The 23,295-nt window shown below is 39.8% G+C and overlaps 1 long non-coding RNA gene across 2 annotated transcripts in view; it reads left to right on the top strand.

Annotated features, from left to right (window-relative positions):
• Nucleotides 1–22,888, top strand: part of LOC120783040 — a 57,804-nt gene extending 34,916 nt beyond the window's left edge. Inside the window, exons 2-4 of one of the 2 annotated variants that reach the window (XR_005706292.1) lie at nt 19,257–19,398; nt 21,090–21,646; nt 22,420–22,888. This is a non-coding gene — a long non-coding RNA (uncharacterized LOC120783040). Of the gene's footprint in view, nt 1–19,256; nt 19,399–21,089; nt 21,647–22,373 lie in introns of both variants that reach the window. The other variant, XR_005706291.1, reaches the window with a different exon arrangement.
• The last annotated feature ends 407 nt before the right edge of the window (nt 22,889–23,295 follow it).

Below are 23,295 nucleotides of genomic sequence, written 5' to 3'. Positions count from 1 at the left end.
GCTGTTCTACTTCTACTATTCATTTCCACCCAGACCATTAAAAGTTACACAGTTTTTACTAAGACTCAGTTTAAACTTTTCTGTCTTTGAAGGTAGGGTTCTAATACAAATCATCATGATTTATTACTTGATTAATTTAGGTGCATGATTAAAATACTAATAATATTATCTTGTATGTTTTGTCAGTAGCTTAACCTAAACAGAGACATATGGGATGTATAAATGACAGTAGAAAACAATGTAATGCGGAACAGGAAGCAATTGAGATGAAATCTAACAATGTCTTGTGTAGACCCCTCCCATCTTTGGTAAAAATCCACAGATAGTTTTGTGACATAAACAGAGACAGATAGCAGCTCTGTTACACCCCCATAACGCTAAAGGGACAGTTTTGTTCCAGTCAGTTTTGGTTGTATTTTTGTATTTCTTCACTACTGCCTCTCTAACAGTGCAAGATTAATCAAAATTCAGACACACACACACACACACACACACACACACACACACACACACACACACACACACACAGTGCACTAACCCTGGCTCGCTGTCTGAGTTGGTTCCTTCTGTTGGATAGAGATCAGAGTCATATTAATCTTCTCTCCATGGAGAATCTGTAGGGGTCCACAGCCACACCCTGTCTGCAGAGATGGAGTGCTGCCCCGCTCCACTCACCCTTCAGGACTCTGTCCTGAGATCCCCTTACACCAGATTAACTCGATTTGTGTTTTTCTTTTTCAGGCAATTAAAGGTGCGTGTGTGTGTAAGGTTAAAGGAGATCACTAAAAGTAATTACCAATATCCATCACTGCAGCCCAGCGTGTCTGTAACATGCATCTTTCTCTTTTTTCTAGGTAAACCTGCTCTAACAGCATTTTTCTCACCTGGACTAAAAGGCTGCTGAAGCATCATCATTTTGCAAATGATGTTCAGTTCTGTATAATAACACAGGTTGGCATTTACTATCAAAACTGTGGTTTTATTTACCTTTATATTGTGGAGAGCTATGGGTTTATCACTTACAAATGACTCATCTCTCTTTGTAGTTTCCAACTTTGTTGGTGAATGCACAACACATTTGATTAAGAAATGTATTCATTCATTTCAAGGGCATTTGATGCTTCTGTTTATCATCTAAATAAACTGACTAATCATAAAAAGCAAATTGTCCTTTAAAGGATTAATCCAGTGATTTGGTTTCGCTCTTCCATAAAGTTTTGGAACTCACAAAAGACAGACTTCAGTCAATGCAGCAGAATCTGAGCTTTCCTGACTTTTAGTCCCAGGTATGGGTCCAAAAAGACCGGATCCTACACCTCCCATACAGCAGCTTGATAGCATCTTTTGTTAGAGCATCCCTGCCTGGTAAATGCTTGCTTTCAAACTCTATGTCCCTAGTTTTTATTGCAAGCTTTCTCCTGTTAATTGTATAGTCTCCAAACAGTGAAATAGCACCAGGGTTATTTTTTAAGACTTTTAAAAGCTCTCCAGCGCCACAGCAGACACTATACAACATGTTGACATGTCCAGTCAGTGACTCTGCTAAGAGAAAAAGTTTCCCAGCTGTAACTGCACCATGGATGTTGATGGGGACACTGTTTACAAGTGAGAAACTGGTAATTATAATAATGCTGATATGTCATGGACACAGGATGAGATGTGTCCCCCATGGCTGTTTAAAGTTATTCAAACGCAGTGGCTCATTATTTCAGTTAAAGCTCCTGACTTTAAAAGCTTCTCCCACTTCCTATTACTCTTTCTTTCTGGCTGGCTGTCCAAATGACTAAAATGATCTTGACTCTTGGTTGCTGTTAAATATATATTTAAACTTTGAAGATTCAAACACTCATTTTTTGAATGTGTTGGCTGCTTTGGAAATGTTGGAAATTGTTTGTTTTCTTTCTAATGGATGTGTATGGCAAAAAAATTCAAGCCCCCTCAGTGATTGGGAATAAGAAAAGGTGTGTTCGGAAAATGGACGGATAAATAGATGAATGGGTGGATGCTCTGATAATTTGTAGTGATCATAATGAGAACACTGTGTTCTACAGCATACTGCTGCAGAACATATTAATATGATGAGTGTGTGCAGCGAAATGACGCCCATTAGAAAACATACCTCTCAAGGTCCTACCTTAACTGTACCATGACTATAAGTGAAGCTCTTAGTGATGAGTTGAGTCAGGGTGATTTGTAGGTGGATGAATGTTTAAGTGGAAGCTTACCGTTTGCTCTGGTAGGCAGGTTTTTCTTGATTTTGCTTTTACACCGACAGATGCTTGCTCTTTGTAGCTCCCATGCTATAAACAGCCGTGTGTCTTTAATCTTCTTGTAACACCAATACGTTAGTTACATCACTGTTCAATGAAAACCCGCAGAACAACACATTTTGCTATTTAATCTCCCAAGCAGAGGAAGTTGTGTTTGACACAAATACCTTCCTGTATAGAGCTGTTGCCAAAGCAATGGTGTAATAATGTGCTGGCAAACCTTATGTTTAAAAGTTAAACCTAAAAATTATTGCACAGTTTTTACATATGTGTCCGAATTTACGCTGCCAGTGGGAAAGACTCTTCGCTCTAACTTAATCAGAAGGGCAAAATTTTAATTTTCATGTGAATCCATCTCCTGGTTCCTAATATCATACACATTATTTTTGTGTGTGCATTCAAGCTCCAAAGAGGAGGAAATCAGGGCAGTAACAAGGGCCAAAATCTTAAACGAGGTCCAGAAGCATAAAAAGAGCGGGTTTATTTTATAGCTTCACATTTGTACTTTTTGAAGTTTATTTATTTAATTAAGATGAGTGAAAGAGCAAGTTCTGAGTTGGGTAGCTAATACTGAAGACAAGACCCCATGTGAAGTTTAAGATCAATATCATAATTGTTTGCAAGTTCCTTACAGTGAGTTCTTAAAATTAACATAGCACAGACATAGTCCTGTCATCACTGACACTGAGATTGCTGAATTGGTAATACATTGAAATCAACTGATCCAATGGAATAAAACTCTGGTTGATAGCAAACGATGTATTCTTATAGGCTATTGTGTACCAAAAATGTAGGCTAAAAAAACACCCCTTCTTTCTTACCACCAACTCACTTTTATGTAAATATTTAAATTAATTAACATTTAACATTTAATTTAACAATAACATTTCATTGAAATATCTAAATATTTTGACAAATGATTACTCTGAGCCCCACAGCTAAGCAGGTGGGTGTTTTTTCTATGAAATGGTGAATTGAGTATGGCTAATGAAAATTTGTAAGTCCCTTCATTGTGGGCCCGATAGGTGCGCGTGTAGTCTGCTCTGGGCTCGATAGTCATGTCAGATGCTTTTATTTCTTGCCTTTATGTATGATGACATGAAATGACCAAGATGAATGTGACTATTGCTTAGCTGTTGTTTCAGCACCAGGGACAGTTCTGTTTGGTGTGTGTGTGTGTGTGTGTGTGTGTGTGTGTGTGTGTGTGTGTGTGTTTGTTGTGTGTGTAGGTGCAGGTGTGGCGCTGTCCATAGCACTGAAACGGAGTGGAGAAGATTGAAAGTAAGAGAGGCAGAGCACGTTATTTAGTTTGGTTTCTTAGCCCACTTGCTTTTCATGGTTGTTAATTTAACTTCGCCCCCCCACCACCACCCATTGTACCAATCTACAGACAGAAAGAAAACAACAGGGAAGTGAAGGGACAGTCAATGGGAGAGAGAGAGCGGGACAGAGAGCTACACCTTAAAGAACTGTTTCCAAGCGCCTCCCCCTGCTGATATAGAGTGATTATTGGGAATGCTCTGATAATTAAATATAAATAAATACAGCTTTGTTTGTGATAACAGATTTGTTTAGTTTTGTTTAGCTATAACAGCTAGCACCTAGCCATTGTCCAATGGAACCATTTTGTAAAACCAGTAGGCTAGTCCCTTCTTGTGTATAAAGATGTTTTTCATTTACAGACATGAATGAGTTAAAAAAAAGACAGTGGCCCGAGGTGACCGACATTAGCTTGCCAATCTTAGCTAGCTAATCTTAAGTACTGTAAGTTAGTTGATGTATCAACACATAGTAACTTTGTTGCACCATATTGACACTAAAATGTTCCTCACTGCTGGTAGGCCCTCATTGTTCCCTCCGACTATCATATGACAGAAATGTGGTCGCCTATCACTGAGAAATAAACAAGTCTTATTTGGCGGATCGATATGACCATAGGGCCTACAGAGAATTTGCTCAGATGTGTTGACTGTTCTGCCGCCTGGGATATGCTCTCACATTAGCCTAATAGATGCATTGATAGGGGGATTTATAACGATATCCAGACACTTTTGCTCACAAAGCGAAATAATGTTCCTTCATACACACATAAAATGCAAAATGTCAGCCTGAGATGGAAAAATTTTACTGAGGTCCAGACCTCAGGGACCTCATAGCTGGCTACGAGGGTGGAGGAAATGTATTGAGTAATGGCTGATTGGATGCATAATTAGGCCTTGGTGGACATCTGCACTCGACTTAGTGCTTTCTAGATACACTTATTATCTGCAGGTCATTATATTAAACCTTTTATTAAAAATAAAAAACTTATCACATTACAGTATTTGCAGTGTAATTTTACGAAGATGTAAAGACTTATTGGTAACACTTTAACCCCTCATTTAGCTTTTACAATCCGTCTGTAAACACTGAATATGTTGTTTGTAACACTTTAATGTAGTTATAAGTACATATGTATTTTAAAGTGTTTATTAATGTATTGTCAGCAACTATAGCTTCTCTTTTTGAAGGTGTACAAACAGTCAACAAATGATAATGATAATACAATATATATAATATAACAAAAACATTTATTAACTGTTCACAGATGTACAAATTAATCACAGGTGAGTAAATGTGTTGCAAACTCACAAAGACAAAAAATCTCAACATCGACTTGCTCAATTTTTCCCACAGCTTTCAGCAGCATTCCATGACCTTCATCAGCAGACACCATGTCCTCATTTGTCATGGAGTGTGAACAGGTATTTTTAAATAAATAAATATTTGATTCATAAACATAATAAATACTTCATATTTTTTTTACATAATTACAACTGTGTTATGTTATATTGTCAATCATGCATTTGGTTTCATTCTGTTCTGTTCATCTGTTTATACACCAGTCAGAGATGCTTCACAAGAGGAGTTACAGTTGTTGACAAATACCCTAACTAGCATGAAAGGGGCACCCCATGAAGTTCAGTATACTCCCTGAGACGAGTACTACACAGCCTGTGAAAACAGTTATGTATCATTTTATGTGGCACTGGATGAACTTTCTGAAGTCTGAATAGATAGTTTGGCTTGGGACGTTTTAACAGAAAGCCTGCGTTTCAACCTGGAGTTCTGGAGCTTGAAAGAAGGGGGCATTTAGGAGGCAGGATATGTCTAATGAAAGATGTTGTTGAGTTGCATTATTGGAATCTTCAGCTTGACCCAAACTATGACCTAAAACTCAGTGTGTGTCGGCCTCTGCTGCTTTGATTTTGACCGTTCTTTTTAAAGCTGTCTCTTGTGAGTTCCTCAACTTTATGGTAATGCCTTGCTAAACTAGTCCAGTCATTGACCACCCTTTAAAATGTCCTATATCTGTTTACGACAATGAACAATTTATGTTCCTATACTGCGTATGAATGCCAAATAGGGTAACAATAAAGTGATAAAAACATTCTGCATGCGGTGCTGCGGCAGTGATTCCTCAGTGTGAAGGCATGAAGGGAGAGGTAGACTGTAAAGCTGTTTAAGATAGCTTATGGTTTTGTAAGCAAGTAGTTGTCAAACATTTAGTGGCAACAGAGAAAAGAAGTAAGATTTGTATAACATCTACAAAAGCAAATATGATATTCTATTCATATAAAGCACTGCAGCTGCACAGACAGGAGATAAACCTCACTCCACAATGTGTGCACAATTATTAGGAAAGTGAATATTCTGACTATATCATCATTTTATCCATAATTTCCAACTCCAAGCTGTATTACCTTGAATGCTTATTGGATTTAATGCATATCAGGGGATGTGTATTTGTGTAAGGAGGGGGGGTGTGGCCTAAGGAGATCAACAGCTTATATCCAGGTGTGCATAATTATTAGGCAGACTTTTCTCCTCAGGAAAAATGGGTCAAAAAAAAGATTTAACTGACTCTGAGAAGTCAAAACTTGTAAAAAGTCTTTCAGAGGGATGCTGCACTCTTGAAATATCTAAGATATTGGGGCGTGATCACAGAACCATCACATGTTTTGTTGCAAATAGTCAATAGGGTCGCAAGAAACGTGTCGAGAAGAAAAGACGCAAATTAACCGCCAAAGATTTGAGAAGAATCAAACATGAAGCTACCAGGAACCCATTATCCTCCAGTGCTGCCATATTCCACAACTGCAACCTACCTGGAGTGTCAAGAAGTACGAGGTGTGCAGTTCTCAAAGACATGGCCAAGGTAAGAGAGGCTGAAATCCGACCACCTCCTGACAAGACACATAAGTTGAAATGTCAAGAATGGGCCAAGAAATATCTGAAGACAGATTTTTCAAGGGTTTTGTGGACTGATGAGATGAGAGTGACTTTTGACGGACCAGATGGATGGGCCCGTGGTTGGATCAGTAATGGACACAGAGCTCCACTTCGACTCAGACGCCAGCAAGGTGGAGGTGGGGTACTGGTATGGGCAGGTATTATTAAAGATGAGCTAGTTGGACCTTTTCAGGTTGAAAATGGACTCAAAATCAACTTTCAGACCTACTGTCAATTTTTAGAAGACACTTCCTTCAAGCAGTGGTACAGGAAAAAGTCTGCATCTTTCAAGAAGACTTTGATTTTTATGCAAGACAACGCTCCATCACATGCATCAAAGTACTCCACTGCGTGGCTGGCCAGTAAAGGCCTTAAAGATGAAAACCTAATGACATGGCGCCCTTCTTCACCTGACTTAAACCCTATTGAGAACCTTTGGGCCCTTCTTAAGCAGGAAAGTTACAGTGAAGGTAAACAGTACACCTGTCTGAACGGTGTCTGGGGGGCTGTGGTTGCGGCTGCACAAAAAGTTGATTCTGACCAGATCAAGAAACTGACTGACTCAGTGAATGGAAGGCTTGTGACTGTTATCGAAAAGAAGGGTGGCTATATTGGTCACTTAGGTTTTTTTTTTTTTAATTTCAGAAATGTTTATTTGTATTTGCATTTTGAGTTTGTTTACTATTCTCACTTTAACAGGTGAAAATAAACAAGTGAAATGGGAAAATTTTTGTTTTTCATTTAGTTGCATAATAATTCTGCGCACTAATAGTTGCCTAATAATGGTGTACATATAGATATTCTCTTAAGAAAGCCAAAACTTCACTTTTATTACTTAAATGTTCAGGTTTGAGGGTTTGTTAACATTTTGGATTGAAGAAGAGCACTGTAGTTGTACAATAACAAAATTAATCCTCAAAAATACAACCTGCCAAATAATTGTGCATGCAGTGTAATTGTATCTCTGTGTTTCTATACCTGTATCAGTATGTGCAAAGTGAAGGGAAGAACGTTTTTATGCTTTTTTTTTTTAATTATTTTTTACGCTGGGCGCACTGTTCCCTTCATTGGTGGACACAGGCAGGTGTATATAAAACAAAAGCAGCACCTCCAGGAATGCTATTTTCTACTATTGACAGCATTCATCCGCATTGTTTCCACAGATACACACGTTCAATCCAATTTTATGGTTAAACAAACAACCCTAAAAGATAATTTTCTGCTCTATATTTTTTAAATAAAGTGTGTCAACATTATGAGCTGATTTGGCAATAAATGACAGCACTGTGTGTTGTAAAGATGTGAGGGGATAAATATGTGTGTGTGTGTGTGTGTGTGTGTGTGTGTGTGTGTGTGTGTGTGTGTGTGTGTGTGTGTGTGTGTGTGTGTGTGTGTGTGTGTGTGTGTGTGTGTGTGTGTGTATAGAGGGTAGATAAGGGCAAATTTTACACCTCTGACTACCACTCTTCCCTAGGCCAGGCCTTAAATGACATGGAAATGGAGTTCTGGAGACTTCCCGTAAAACACCTTGGAGGAGGAAGAAGAGACTTACTTGTCTATTTCCCTCTCTATCAGACAAAATCTATGCAGCATGGGAGGAGAGGTCCCTCGTGCAGCAAACGCTAGTTTTAAAACGGAATGAGGACCAAGAAAGAGAGATTTTTTCTCTGTTTCTTTTCCAAAGCTTCTTCAGGGAATGAGTTCAGTGTTGTTTTGGGCCTGATAATTGACACCATGGACAGAAAAAGAGCCAAAACAACAACATACACAACAAACAGGCTTGCACCTTAAACAACATTTTTTTGGAGGCATAAATAAAACATATAGGAGCACTCATCTCCGTTTTAGTCATTTTTCAGTTACTGGGCAGCAGAGCCTTTTACGTAACACGATCGACTATGCTGTTACACAGGTACTAAAATAGGCATCCACACTATTACAGGACAATGGGAAATTGTTCTCCATATGTTGCCCTATCCACTTACATTTCACACCAGCCTGGTCACACAGGATTAAGAAGGAAATTTAAGGAGGGAAAAAAAAGAGAATTGAATGTCGCCCTGTGTTGAGCGTGCAGTTTCCTGTGGAATAACAAATAGTCTGAATAAGACAGTATGTGACAGCGGTTCACTGTTTAATATGAGAATAATGTCTGTTCAGAGTATGACCCACTGACTTTTATAATAGAGCTGTGAGGTCGTCTGCGGAGCTCTGAGGGTAGGCATGTTAAACCACAACTGCTGAGGTCAGCCTATTGGAATGCAGTATTGAGTACGTATATAACCTTACTTGGGGGAGAGGCTAATGCTGGTTCAGGTTCATTGTGGTAATGAACCTTCAAGTCACATAGTCACCACAGATATTATCTGTTGAGTAATTGGCAAGCAGAGATCCAGTTTGTGGTGAGGAATGCTGAGCTGGAGGTTAGGAGTCAACACACAGATTTGCGACTGGAAGGGGCTGGATATACTGTATAAAGACAAGGTATGTGATTTCCTGCATTGCAGTCCTAAGTTAGATACACCATGGCAGTTTTATCCCTCATTCCTGTCAGTAATAACAATATTGGGCCTCATGGAAGAACATATTTGTATTTCTTAATGTCTCACGAAACTACACAAACTTCTCTAAATTGCTTGTTTCAACCCAATGAATGCAACCTATTCATGAGGAGGTGCAGGTTTGTCTGATGTGATCATTAGTATACACAACAGCTAGCCATGTAAGGCTACCTAGCCAGCACCACCCATGAGTAAAATGAACTTCTCACTTTGGACCTTGATGTCCTGTAACACATTTAGTGGTGTTAACCCATAAAAGTGAGAAAATATTATTTCACACACACACACACACACACACACACACACACACACACACACACACACACACACACACACACACACACACACAGGCATTTGGGGGCGGCGACCAATTCTGAAACTGTGTTGGAGGTACAAGCAAACAGGTGATGGTTGTTGAGATTGCTAGGTCAACTGATTATCACTCTAAAATATTGCTATTTTTTTAGCACCCTTGCAACAAAATGTAACACAATGGATAGTAAAAAAACATTCATTAATTAGCAGTCAGATTCATGATTTTCTCACAAGTAGTCATCTGCTAAATGAGCCCCCTTTAGGACAAAAATCCATAAGTGAAGAGAAAAAGGGGAACATAATCAATAGTACATTCGGTATAAAACAGGTGTAAGTATCTAACACTCACACCAATATTATCATTCTCAAATACAGAACAAAGCCGCCATGAGCAATAAGTATATCAACCCCTAAGAGCATGAGCAAATAATGAAATATTATAAGATTTGTATGCCTAAATTTGATATGCACTAACCAGGGGTGTCTATCAGGTAGGATAATTCAACCTCACATCACCAGGCAATCTGTCGGGACAATCGCATGCTAAAAAAAGCACCTTTTTGTTTGCACCTCACAAAATGTGACGTTACTGTGTGTAAAAGAATCACGTTGTCAACACTGTGCTATTGCAAAGTTGCGCTGTGATGGAAATAAAACAAGAATGGTTTGATGGGAAGTTTAAATGCCAAAAAATATCTTTAAGGTATTCTGTGTACCAATGTTATGGAGGAATATTATCATGAGTGCTTACCTGGATTGTTAGTTCTTGTGCACAATATGAATAACCATAAGAATCCGATACACATTCTTGACAATACTTTCACACTACCTTCCTGATGTACAGGCCGTGGTAACCGCCAAAAAACGCAGCAATGCACCAACAAAGACAAGGAAGAAGTAGACTGCTAGCAACTAAACACGGGGTAGGTCCCTTAATTGCATCCACGTTTCCCTCACTTGCATCTTTTCCTTGGGTCTTAGTCCCTTCTACTGAGGATGTGAGGAGAGATGCAAGGAAAGATGTGAGGGGAGAGGAATTGAGGAATCCATTTCCAAAGACACCGGCACAGCTTGAACAGCTGTCAGTCGGATTTTAGAGCTCTGTGGTGACTTTTGTTGGCTTCCCATATACACACTGTCCAAATAATGAGTAGGCTTCCGTCTTACCAGTGTTGGCAAAGCAGTTGTTGTTTTTTTTATTTCCTTTGAAGCCTTTCTGTGTTTTTGATATGTTTAAACTGTTTGAAAAACATCTGTACATTTATTTAAAAAATATTGGTAATCTGTTTTTAAATTCATTATGCAATAATCCAGGTTATGATTAGAACATTTTTTGTAGAAAGGATTTACAAATGCTTTACCTGAAACACCTGGATTTTAAGCCTCATATGTAACTGAATGGAAATGACACCAGACTCTCCCCCTCTCCCTGACTGTAAGATTCAAACGGGAAATAGCTTGCAGAGAATAATCTTTCTGATGAAAGAAGAAAGTTGTTCATGGTTCTTTTGTCACTCAGACCCACAGGTCCACCTTCCTTAACTAGATGGTGAATATGAAAACAAAATCTAAACCTTGGTATTAATATTTTTGAGTTAGGGTTGTGTCTGTAAAAGGCTTCCGTGAAGGATGCTCTCCTGTATCCTTGCTCATGGGTTCTCAGAAATCCCTCCTTATTCCTCGATCCCTGATCCTCAGAGCAGAAATAAGGTCTCTGAAATGGCCTTCAAGATGTATGAGTAAGGGCACTAGGATGTCACCATGGATACAATGCAGGACTTTTTTTTTTTTTTGAAAGATAATGTTTGTGGCATTTTTACCTTTATTAGATAGTGGACAACATAGAGGCAGACAGGAACCCTAGGAAAAGAAAGAGAAGGGTATGACATGCAACAAAGATACCTATCTGGAGCTGAACCAGGGACATTCCTGTTATGTGTGATGCACCTTAACTATCTGACTATCTGGACACCTCCAAACGTTGCAGGTTTAAAAATGTTACAAAACTGCAAATGTGCTATTACAGAGGAAATACATTCAACACCTCAAGAATGCATGCAATACATTTTTGTGATAAATGTATTATGATTCTGAAGTCATCATTCTTAAATTTTTTTGCCCTTGTGGAGAAGGGCAAATTATTTGTACAAGACTTGTAAGATAGGTTCGGTCCACTTGTGAATTTTGTGCATAAATCACTTGTTCGTGCTACGTCAGAGCAGATCTGTTTGGATGAGTGGTCTCTGCAGGGGACCCAATGTCCTCACAAAGTTAATTGCTGAGATCTGGGACATAAAAAGGAGTCAGCAGATGCAAGGTTCATTAGCGACATATTCGATGAACTCAGGTTTAGTTTTACCTTTCTTCCGAATAAACTGGCTACGCTGCTCTTGTTTGATCTCGTGTTTTTTTTTGCCTAATCCAACTTTGCGGTAGTGATGAGATCTGTGCACCCAGATCCTAGCAATTATTATAGCGAGTACAGTATTATCAAAACCAACATCAGTGTTGGCCAAGACTATCAAAATAACCTCCGGCTTGTAATAAACTATAATTTTCCTTTTAACAATTCTGCCTGTCAAAATAAACGATAAATGTGCTGAAGAGTGATGTTCCTCACTCATGCCCAAACTGCTTCCGCCATCCTAACAAGCTTTAATCCATCAACACAAATGCTGAGCTAGAGTGTTTAGTTGAAAACATACTGTAAACACAGCTCTTGCCAACTCACAGAGAGGAAAGAAAAAAAACCATCTCTATCACTGATAATGATCCGCAGCCATTTAGAAGGGCAGGAAGCAGACAGGTTGCTCCGGCAGTAAGTGAATGAATATTCTTTAAGCGTTGGAAAGTAATTCACTTGCAGGACAAGCTGCCCTCCTTGAAGACAAATGTCCGTGCATAATGCCGGGGAACATTACCAGGCGGGGTTTTCCGAGGAAGGACCTACCTTTTATTTAATGTACTCCTCATAGATTGATTGAAGCTGCGGAGACCAGCACAGCAGCACAATTAACATTTTGATTAGAACTCTGGGAAAATAATATCCCGTGATGTATCGCTATTCTCAGCTGATGGCTCCAAACTCTGCTCTCCTCAGACCTATTGACATTAGTGATAAACTTCATGATGATGTGCCTCTGAATTCAGTGTTAATCAATAAGAGAGAGGACAGGAAACAATTCAATCCTCTCTCAAAACAAACATCATTTAAAAACCGCCGAAGAGAACGGATCAATTTCTCTCTCAGTTTGTCGACTGCAGTTAAAGAATACAGTGCCCACGTTCATGAAGCAAAATTCCTCCACGCGCAGTGAGGCCCCTTAAACTGTGTGCAGTGGACCATTGTTGTCTGCAGGGAGTCCAGGAAGATAACTGTATGCGAGCTAACAAAGTACTCAACTGGCCGGCCATCGGTTGCTGGGTGCTCCCAGTGCAGGTGAAGCCAGAATGGTGGTGAGCAGCTGTCAGAAAGGCCTGTAATTGGAGCCCATTGCACCATTAGTCCTGCCCATTAGGCCTGTTATGATCGTTGTCTGTCTCCTCTACACTTCTACCGTCACTGTCTCCATTTGACCCAGGGCAGTCCCTCCTACACGGGGACAGAGCTGAGACTTAATGACTTGTCACGTGTCCTCCTGTGAATCTAAGGGCAGACGATCCAGCATGACACATTCCCCCGTGTGCTGTCTGATCTGTAATTGTCTCCATCCATACAGGGAATTGTTTGTTCACCCAAGGCACAAAAAAAAAAAAGGGGGGAAAAAAAGAATGATTGTATTTTGCTGTTTCTGCGCAGGTGATATCAAGTGAAAGCCCAAGTGCCCAGAGAGAGGAAAGGTAATAGAAGCTGTGTGGTGGTACGATGGGAGGTGAGTGAATGAGATGTGAGAGCTGGTTATGCAGTTGACACAAGATCATCAACTGTCGGTGCAAATACTTAGCTTTATAGGAGAAACCCTCACGCAGATACCACCTTTTCCCTCAAACACTGTGGTTTAGTTTAACTGAAAAGAAAATTTGTCCCCTCTTTGAACTTTTCTCCAGAGGTGGAAATCCATCTCATCCTCAAATTTCAACTAAAATCCCCAATCCAGTTACTGTGGGTTATAATCCTGTAGTGTCCAGCTCCTTCATTTAACATTTCTGCTTATTACGTTCTGCCTCCTCAGCTCTATCAAAACAAAATAATCTCAAGCATTACACGTGGAAATTGAATCTAACTGGAGCCAAATCCTGTTCGTGGAGCCAACGGCATATCCATTCTTTGCTCAATCAGCCAGAGTATGGTGTGCACTGAATGTATCCCTGCCGGTAAAAACAAATGGTTAATTAGCAGGGTGTGGACCGGGGCTCGCGGCTGTCCCGGGCTTCTACTGTAACACCAGAGGCAACTGCAGGCTGCACCAGGGGAAAGACAAAGCTCAGATCACAGTTGGCAGCCAGCATTGTAACAGAACATTTTTATGCAGCGATTCAATACCTTTGGGAGAGAATGCAGAGTTACTTTATGCTTCAGAAAATGGAGTCAGAGTGGTTATGTTAGCGGCACGCACAGCAGTCCCTGGAAACCATTTTATTTTTTTCTGCTAGGAATACAGATTATAGTGTTCTTTTTACTTGAGGATTTTGATGAATTAAAGATTGTGACAAGCTACTTTCCCCTGTTGTGTAAATGTTTCAACTGTATTTTTAGCTCTGCACAATGTTTTACTATGTCACAGTAATTAAATGAAAAAAAAATCTTGTCCATTATGTGTAATTGTGGGTGCGCTTAATACTGTTCTAAAAGAGTTTTTGCTTTTTTTGACAAACCATCCGTTAAAACATTGTCATTTGCACACACTGAAATGCAGCATGTTGACAACTATTGCAGCTTTAAAATATGATACACACTTTTTTAAGGATGCACATTTAATCACTGCCCACACACGCTCACAGTTCTGGAATCTTGCTTAATCATTCTTAGAAATGGCTATATCAGTTTCAAGGTCTTGAGGTCCCACCAGCGCAAATGTGTTAGTTTTTCAAGCAAATAAAGAATTCAGTCAATCTTTTCCTGTTAAGGTTTAATGGATGTTTCTGGAAAACCACAGTCAAAAACACTTCACTTGAACACACTTATTAACTTCTCTAAAGCATCTGATAGGTGCAAAGCACTTATGTCATGACAGTGTGTCTGAAGTGCAGGAGGACTGACAAAGCCTGTGTTGATCATGGAGTGCCGTGGGGAGTGATCTGCCAAATCTTGAGCTCAGATAGAATTGTTGTTTTGATGGCGGCACTGGCATATACCACCAGAGGGGACGCAGGCCCTGTGAGAGCTGGCCCACGCTAGGGCCCGTCTTCTCAGTGTCTGACCAGTCCCAGTGGCATGGTCAGTCATGACATGTCCAGTTTGACAGCTCAGAATAGCTGCTGTCTTGTCTGTTCCAGGGAGGATTCACAGCTTTGACAATATGTCTCCAGTGTCACCTGAGGCACCAATTAACAACTCCTCAAACACACATATGCAGACCAAATTCACACCTGCTATTACAGTTCATGCCCTTACATTCATGTACACATACACACACATAAAAGCACATTTCCACCATTTGCTGCCCACCCCTGCCATGTGAATGGCCACATGCGACTTTCCAGCATTATTCATGGGAGTTGATGGGTCTGGACTGGTACTTGGTGAAACCTCCTCTGGATCAGTGTCCTTGCAGGGAATCCCATTACTTGTTGTCCCTGTTAGCCTGCTCTTCCCCATGCTGAGGTAATCATTGAGAAAATCATTGCACCCCGATCCCAGATGGTGTGTCAGGATTGCTGGCAAGCTCTCTGATTATGGAGCAGCCTCCCTGGAAGGCGTGAGTCATTCTGGACGAGCTGGGTCCTTGTCTACAACAGTATTCCAGACAATCCTAAAATGATGGTCTGGCAGCAGGAAGCCTTGGTTAGTTAAAAGCTTTAAAATCCCAGATCAGCTTCTCTCAAGTCAATTTTTTACATAAGAGATAGCCTGCCAGTGTGTGGACATCATCCAGGTTGTCAGTCATTTTCTGAAAGCAGCCACTAAACAAAAAGTCTTTTTAAATGCTCCTCCCCAAGTGAAATCTGACTTGTTTGAATCCTGACAACAGCCCACAGCAGTGCTGCTGTTTAGTAAACCTCCAGTGTATTGGAGGTATACAAGAATTGCTTGGAATAAGTAGAAGAGAGAAAAAGAAAAGCACTTCTGGGTCAATACTTCTAAGTCAAAATGCTTCTTAGAAAATACATAACTTTTTCTTGAATGCCTGTGAATAAAAGGAATATTTTTTAGTCTTATATAGCTCCATATTTTGACATAGCATCTTGATAAAATTAAGCCTTAAATAAAACTAAAGGATGCCATATTGCATTCTTTTTTCTTTTCCTTTTTTCCTCCAATTTTTCTTCTTTTTTTTTTTTAGTCAGGGTAGCTGCGTGGCAGTGGAGATGGTGATATTGGTTGGTCAGTTTACAATTTTTGTCCAGACTGAAATATCTCAATCGCAGTTGATTGGATTACCATAAAATTTGGTACAGATGTTCATGGTGCCCAGAGAATTAAGCCTATTGACTTTGGTGAGCCCCTTACCTTTCCTTTAGCTCCACCAGCAGGTCAAAGTTGACACTTATATAGTGAAATATGTTTAAATCTACTGGATGGATGGCACCAAAATTTTGTACAGACATTGATTACCAGACAGTATATCCCGATAAGTTTAGTGATCTACTGAAGTCTTTTAGTTTCACCATGACATTTGCATTTGTGGTTTTAAGTGAAATATTTTACCAACTATTGGATTGATTGACATGAAATTCATGCCCCTCTCTCTTGATTGTTATAACTTTGGTGATCCTTTCCATTTAGCGCCATCCTCAGATCAATTTTTACTTTGGCCAATACTTTGGCTTAATACTTGCCAGTCTTCCAAATTAAACAACATATGTGTTATTTATGACTGTTCATTAGAACGACGCATAGAAGTACAGCCTCACAGAACTGCCCCTAACAGCAATTTCACCCCATGAAATGGCTGTTATCGGTTGTCTAGGCCAAACTGCAACTTCCAGTAGGCCAAAAGGTGCATATCATTGACACTGTCCTAGTATGCTAACATGCGAAAAAGTGGTTTGATTGTTCAAGACTGGTAGATATGGCTCATTATAAGTAGTCTAGAACAAGTTTGAAATCAGCCAGCGGCCAAATTTACTTCTATTACAAAGTGTAGAACCACTAGATGTACGGCCAGGTGGCAAATGAATGGAAAAACCTTAACTGAGAATCATGATGAATGCAGATGCTTCCATATAGGGAATTATTGGCAAATGAATGGTTTGCCGGTTGTCTATAGTGCTCATACTGTTTATGTGAAAGCATTACCTTATTTTGTCTGTGTTATAACTGGTTTCCCTGTGGCTGCCAGTTGTAATGGCTCGTTAATGGCAATGTAAGTAAATTATTATTTATTTAAACAAATACAGATTGTGTAAATATTACAATCTTTGTTGACAAGGTTGCTCCTGAAGATGCAGTGTAAATGACTACAGCCATGTAGTGTTAGATTTTTTAAAATCATATAGTATATTTGCTTCCTTTCTTGTATCTTTTTGGTAGAAGCAAAATAGGAGTCTGTATCTGGATTGCATCTGCTTCTTCGGATCGAATGGATGTGAAAATATAGTCAGTTAACATTAATATTGGAACCGTTTTACCCATAACACAGCTGCCGGGCATCATGGTGACAAAAAGAAAGAAATATCAAAGACGGAGCCCCCAATGACAAAGGCAATGCATTTGATTTTCAAAGGGATGCAGATATCAGCACTTTTAAATCGCTTGACCAGGCCTGGCCTTTCCACTGTCTTACCTTTCATCTCAAGAGCTGGCTTCAGGAAAGAAACTATGGAAGGCTACTCAATATTTAAATGCATCCAGGCCTGAAAAGTTCTTGCTTTTATTCCGATTTGATATGAATATTGAAAACCCTGATTCATAAGCACCAAGTACTGGTCTGAAGAAAGCCTAATGGACGATCGCCCTGTCTGCATTGTAATCTGTCAGCCATCTGCTAGGGGATGAAGAGGCCTCTTCATCTACCACCACATCATCGGATGGATGGATGGACATGGATTCATTTTTATATTACCCATCTTAACAAAGTCAAGTTTTTGCTCTTTAAAGGATTTGTTCATTATAAATAAACGTACACTGGATTTACGGTAGGTTTCACTTTACACAATCTTGTTGATCTTAAAAAGTAGTTTAATTTGTTTTAAAATAGTGTTTTTAAAATAGCTTTAAAAAAAAAAAGCATTCACATATGTGTTGTGTCCTAGAAGCAACTACAACTTCATTCGTAGGTTCCAGTAGCAATGTTACCAAGCTTAAATTTGGGACTACCCTCATTCTCAGTTACTGGCGCTGAAAGCTAACCTTGACAGCTCAGTTTGATAGGTTGTGTCAGTTGTCAGTCAAGCAAACATGACCCAAGCCTTCCTTTCCTCAATCCTTAATATCTCCTTAATGAAAAAAATCATCTTCAAAATACACACTAAGAAGTGAAATTATGTAACAGATACTAAATGCTGTTGAACTACATCTATTGACTGCAGATGTACACAGGAAAGTTGGAAATTGTCTGAGTTATATGAAAATGTCTGACAGTTGATTTCTTCCATTGCATTTGACTCCCAACTACACTGTTCCTGTGCTTGTTAATAGATATGTTCGTGCTTCCAAGTTGCCCATCCCTTTTTAGTTTTTCCTGGATAACCATTTAGTTAAATTTTCATCCCTTTCATCCCCCTTTAACTAAATAGACAGGAGCTAAGGCAGTGTCTAACTGGCAGCTTGTGCTCCAGTGGTGTTTGGAAGGGAGATGCAGAGGTAATATAAAAGCTACATTTGCAGTGCATGTTTTGTCATCTCAGTGACACCCAGTTTCTGTCAAAGTGCTGCGAACAGATTCATTTCATGACACTTGTTGAACAAAAAAACAAACGAGAATTTGCTTCTTGCTGAGGTACACTAATTCAATAAGCAACTGACAATGATGTGCACATTACATTTGGAAATGCTTGAGGATAATGTGACAGTTACCCACTAACTGCCTAACTGAAAGTGTAACCAGGAAGGGGTTATAAAGGAAGCATAGAAACACCTACTACTAAACCGTTAAGCTCCTTGCTGCATTCTGCTGACCTGGTGCACACTGCCCATAGAATTGCATTGTGGGACTGTTATTTCAAACAGGGAGCCAGAAGGGCATAAATGAAAGAAGCAATAAGGGGGATTCTGCTTTTCCATCCGCTAACTCGCGCTTCAACCAGTTTAGTGTAGCTGGCTCTTCTTTGCAGAAAAGCCCAGTTGTGAGGGAGGTAAACAATACAAGGCAGCAGCAGTTTGGTTTACCTGGAGAGAAGCCACCTGTGAGACAGAACTAGATGGTAATTTGATTTCAGCACATGTTGTTAATGAAGGCCTTCTGCTCTTCTCTATGATTTCATTTAGACGCATAATGCTGAACATTAATATCAATACGTACACTATTGATTTTTCCTCTGCCTGCTTTGAAAGAGAGGGAGTTTTAAAGCAGGGAAAGGGGGGATTCAATTGCACCAAATTTAATTTGGTGGTTTCATGTCAGCATAGATATCCTGAAATTCAGACTTGTCTGAAGCCCTGTTCAATATCCTTGCTTGACCCCATCTTCTGATTTCTTCTCCCCAGAGAGTGATGCATTACTCTGAAGGAAAGCGAGAAGCTCTAATCTCTATCCCTCCTCTCTCTTTTCAAATTCTTTGCAACCCTTACCCACAGAACCACAGAAGGTCTCTGATCAGTCAGTGTTGCAGCATTTCCATGGAGAGAAAAGGCCAAGCATGTGGGTGTTCAATGGAAATCCAACACCCAGAGTTTCCTTTGGGATTAACAATGGGCATCTGGTGTGCAAATGTCAAAGGTGGGTTGTGTGATTGTTTTGGTGATAAAATTTCATCCTTTGCAGCAAGATGAGAGTTCACTTACTTCAGAGGGTTTATATTGGATTCTAAAAAGAAGAATATTAAGAAGTGCTGATGGGAGTAGTGTAATCAGAAATAAATAGTAATTGCAACGGATGTTGAGGGGAAAGCTGGTATCTCATTCATCAGAGAACAGACTGAATCCCAATATATTCCTCTGAATGTGTACTCTGTTAATTGGGCACAATTAAAATTAATGGATGCACTCAAAAAAGAATATTAAAGAACAGATGTTTACTCAACATAAGTCAATAGTTGCAGAAACCTTCAATTATGGCCCCCCCTACGGGGAACAAAGATGGAGCATTAATCTGGACCAAATGACAGTAGATTAAATTAATTATCTTATTATAAGGAAGCTTGGTTATTATTGCCATAACTCACTGACGATTAACAACCTTTTGCAATGCAGAAAGAGACAACATAAACACGATCAAGACCTGATCACATGACTGGCCCATATTCATCTCATGCACTTGATTAGGTCAGATGTACAGAGAAAGGCAGCCAGAGAAAAGAGTGGGTATCAATTTCAGGATATGAAAATGATTTCCACACCCCTGGGTGGTGAGAGGCTACTGCTCAACAACCTGATTGGATACCATTAATCATGACTAAACAGTCTATCATTACAGTAGAGAATGTTTTCAACAGTTATGCACAAACAAACCCCACAACCAAGTAAAACAGCCAATAACTTCATGTATTCTTTCAAAACAATATTTTTCTCCTCCACTACAAAATTATGTGATATGAAAAAGAGATAATAGAAAATGTCGGAATATTCCACCAACAACACTGATGAGCAGATTTTCAGTTTACAGCAGTTCAGACAGCGGACAAGGAGAATGTGCCTTGATTTTTGCTCTGCTTGCTGAATCGTTTGAATTGAGATGTTCACCCCTTGTGCTCTGCCTGCATGATGAGAGCTAGCATGTGAACTTCCATTCTGTCAAGTGTCTGTTGGATGCATTCTTCTGACAGCTCTCTTGCTTTACTTTGCACCCCCCCCCCTCCCAAGCCCTCCATTTCACACCACAGAGGTCAGGGATATTGTGTGTGTGTGTGTGTGTGTGTGTGTGTGTGTGGGTCTGGCTTAGGCTACTTTTGGGGACAAATTTCAGACAAAAAAACGGTTAATTTTGCACAGCTTGTCCAATTGGAACAAAAGCAGTGTCCCCAATTGGGAAAAAGCAGATCTTTGAGTCAGTGGTTAAGGTTATGGGAAGGGGAAGAGTTAGGGTTAGGCAAGTAGTAGTTATGGTTAGGATTAGAGTAAGTCTCCAGGAAATTAATGCAAATCTATGCAATGTCCCCAAAAGTGACCAAGGTCAACATGTATATGTGTATTTGTGTGTGTGTGTGTGTGGAGTAGTGTGGCGTAGTGTGCAAGCAGGAAAGAAAAAGAGCTGTATGGGGAGAAGCTGTCTACCTTCTCAGTCCGTGGTGTTGTCAGGTTTGTGGTGTTAAAGAACTCGGACAGTATGTCCCCTACCTCACCTTGCTGCAAACAGGGCCTGATAGAAGCTTTCATCCATGGTACAAGTGTGTGAGGATATGTGTTTGCACATGCCCAGTGAAGTGTAACAAGTTTGTTCTTTCCTCTTCTTGTTTCTATGTGTACGTACAGTACGTGTGTGTATGTGACCTCTTCCCTGCTCCGTATTGCTCGACTGTTCAATATTTATCTTCTGGATGTGGAGAGGACCGCCTTGAGGACGACTTGAGGATTAATGCAATCCTCAAACAGAATACAACATGTCAGATTTTCTCACCATCTCTGCCCCATGGTCACCACATGGGATGGTTTTTGCAAAGGGGAGGAAATTCAACCCTGAACGAAAAGGAGGCAAGCTAATTGAGTCTAAACAGATTGCCTTTTCTGCACATAATGTATTTGATAAGGCAGCAAATCAAATTGCTTTCAACAATTTTTAATATTTAAGCAGGACCTTTATACAATCTTTATATCCTGACGGTGTAAGACCTCTATATATTAATACGAAAAAGGCAGTGATTCACTTCATGATGGAATCGTTAGTCCAGGAAAAGTCATCAGATTTTTTTCTCTACTATTAAACTCACAAATGGGTCATTTTTGATCCATAAGACGACAGCAAGGTTGAAATAACCAAGAAAATTGATGGATTTTTTTCCCCGCAAAATTTGACTACACTGGCTAAAAAGGTAAGAATGAGGATCTTGTTTATCTGCTGACTAATTATTTTCATTTCCTTACATTTTTCATTTACCGTTTCTATTTCACACCCATATATAAATGTACTGACGTGGACAGCCCAATGTACATCTAATCATTTTCCCTGAAAGAGAGCTGAAATGATTACCTGATTAACTAATCAGTTGATAATCAGAAAAGATTATAAACCAAAAGATTAATCAATTAGTCTACAAAGTATTTAGCAGATTAATGGATAAGGAAAATAATTGTAAGTTGCATCCTGTTGTTTTATTCCGTTATTTCTCCGATTGTACTTTTAGAACATTGAACTTCGCTTTATTTGAGATGTGCAGTTTATTGAAGAATCTAGTTTCATCACCTGCTGCTGTAAATTTTCATTACTGTACAAATCATAGCAAATTCCACCAAACTCAGCCGTCTGAGGTTTGTGTTTTTTAAAGGAGAAAAAATATACATACAATTGATTCTATTGTTTGTTGTGATGCGGCATAATGATCACCTGCAAAAGGTCGTACAGTAGCTCATTCAAGTTTTTATTTACCACTTCATCACTGTGAAGAACAAAAACTTGTAGTCGTAGACACTGTAAAATATTGTAAGCTTCGTTATGCGTATTCCTCCACTCCCCTGTCCCCAAAACCAGCTGCTACACTTTATGCAAAAATCACATGTCCTTTGATGTCCCAGTAATAGCTTCATCCTGACCTGACACAGATCTGCAGCCACCAGTTCATCTGTGTCTCCTCCTCACCCTCCCCAGCCGTCATCTCCATGTTTGAACCCCTGCCTGCCTGTCCTATCCCAGGCTGCTGCCTGACAGGCAGCAAACCAGGCCTGACAGGTGGCCAGGCAGTGTCACAGGCTCACCGCAGAGAGCAGTGCCTGTCTCCACTCATTTCCTCCTTCCTGCTCCCCTGACCTGAGCCCCACTGCTCTAAACCTCAACCCACTCCATCCACCCTCCTGCCAGGGGAACATAATGCCAAACATGGAGGCTTCCTTTTTTTTTTACGGACAAGCTGTTGAAACGGGTTTTCTTCCAGCTGTCTGGTTTTGTTTTAATGTATGCTTTTGTGCTGCAGGTGAAAATTTAATTGTAGAATAACAAACTGCAGAAGGAAATCTTGCAAGGTGTAAATATAAGAGGTGGTGCTCTTTTTAGAAAATTGTTTATTTCTTCTTTACTGTCTGCTTTCATCAAAAATGGAAATATGTGCATTCTTTGTTGCAATGGCCAAAAAAAACAGAAAGTGCTTGTGTAACAGCTACTCATTACAGCAAAATTATTATGAATGAGATAGTTATGTTTCAATCTGAGTTCTTTGAGTTCCATGTTTAGACTGTGATCTCCCAGCAGGAGAGGGTCTTCACATGCAGAAGCTGTAGTTTGTCTGAAAGGAAACTGTTAATCGAATCAAAGCACACAGGCCCTCAGATGATCTACTGCGCTGTATCTCAGCATTCATCCTTTCAATTCTGCCTTTTTTCTGTGACACGCATCTCTTTTGGTTTTTTGCTCTGGAACGAGACACTTCCCTCAGCCTGAGCGGTGATTGGTTTTCATGTAAATTGAGATCAGGAGATCAGCAGATTACCTCTGCGTGCTTTTCTCATTCTCACAAACACACAAGTACTT

Source organism: Xiphias gladius, chromosome 21 (genome assembly GCF_016859285.1).
Source record: "Xiphias gladius isolate SHS-SW01 ecotype Sanya breed wild chromosome 21, ASM1685928v1, whole genome shotgun sequence".
Classification (NCBI taxonomy): domain Eukaryota; kingdom Metazoa; phylum Chordata; class Actinopteri; order Istiophoriformes; family Xiphiidae; genus Xiphias; species Xiphias gladius.
This window is presented reverse-complemented; position numbering and strand designations above follow the sequence as displayed.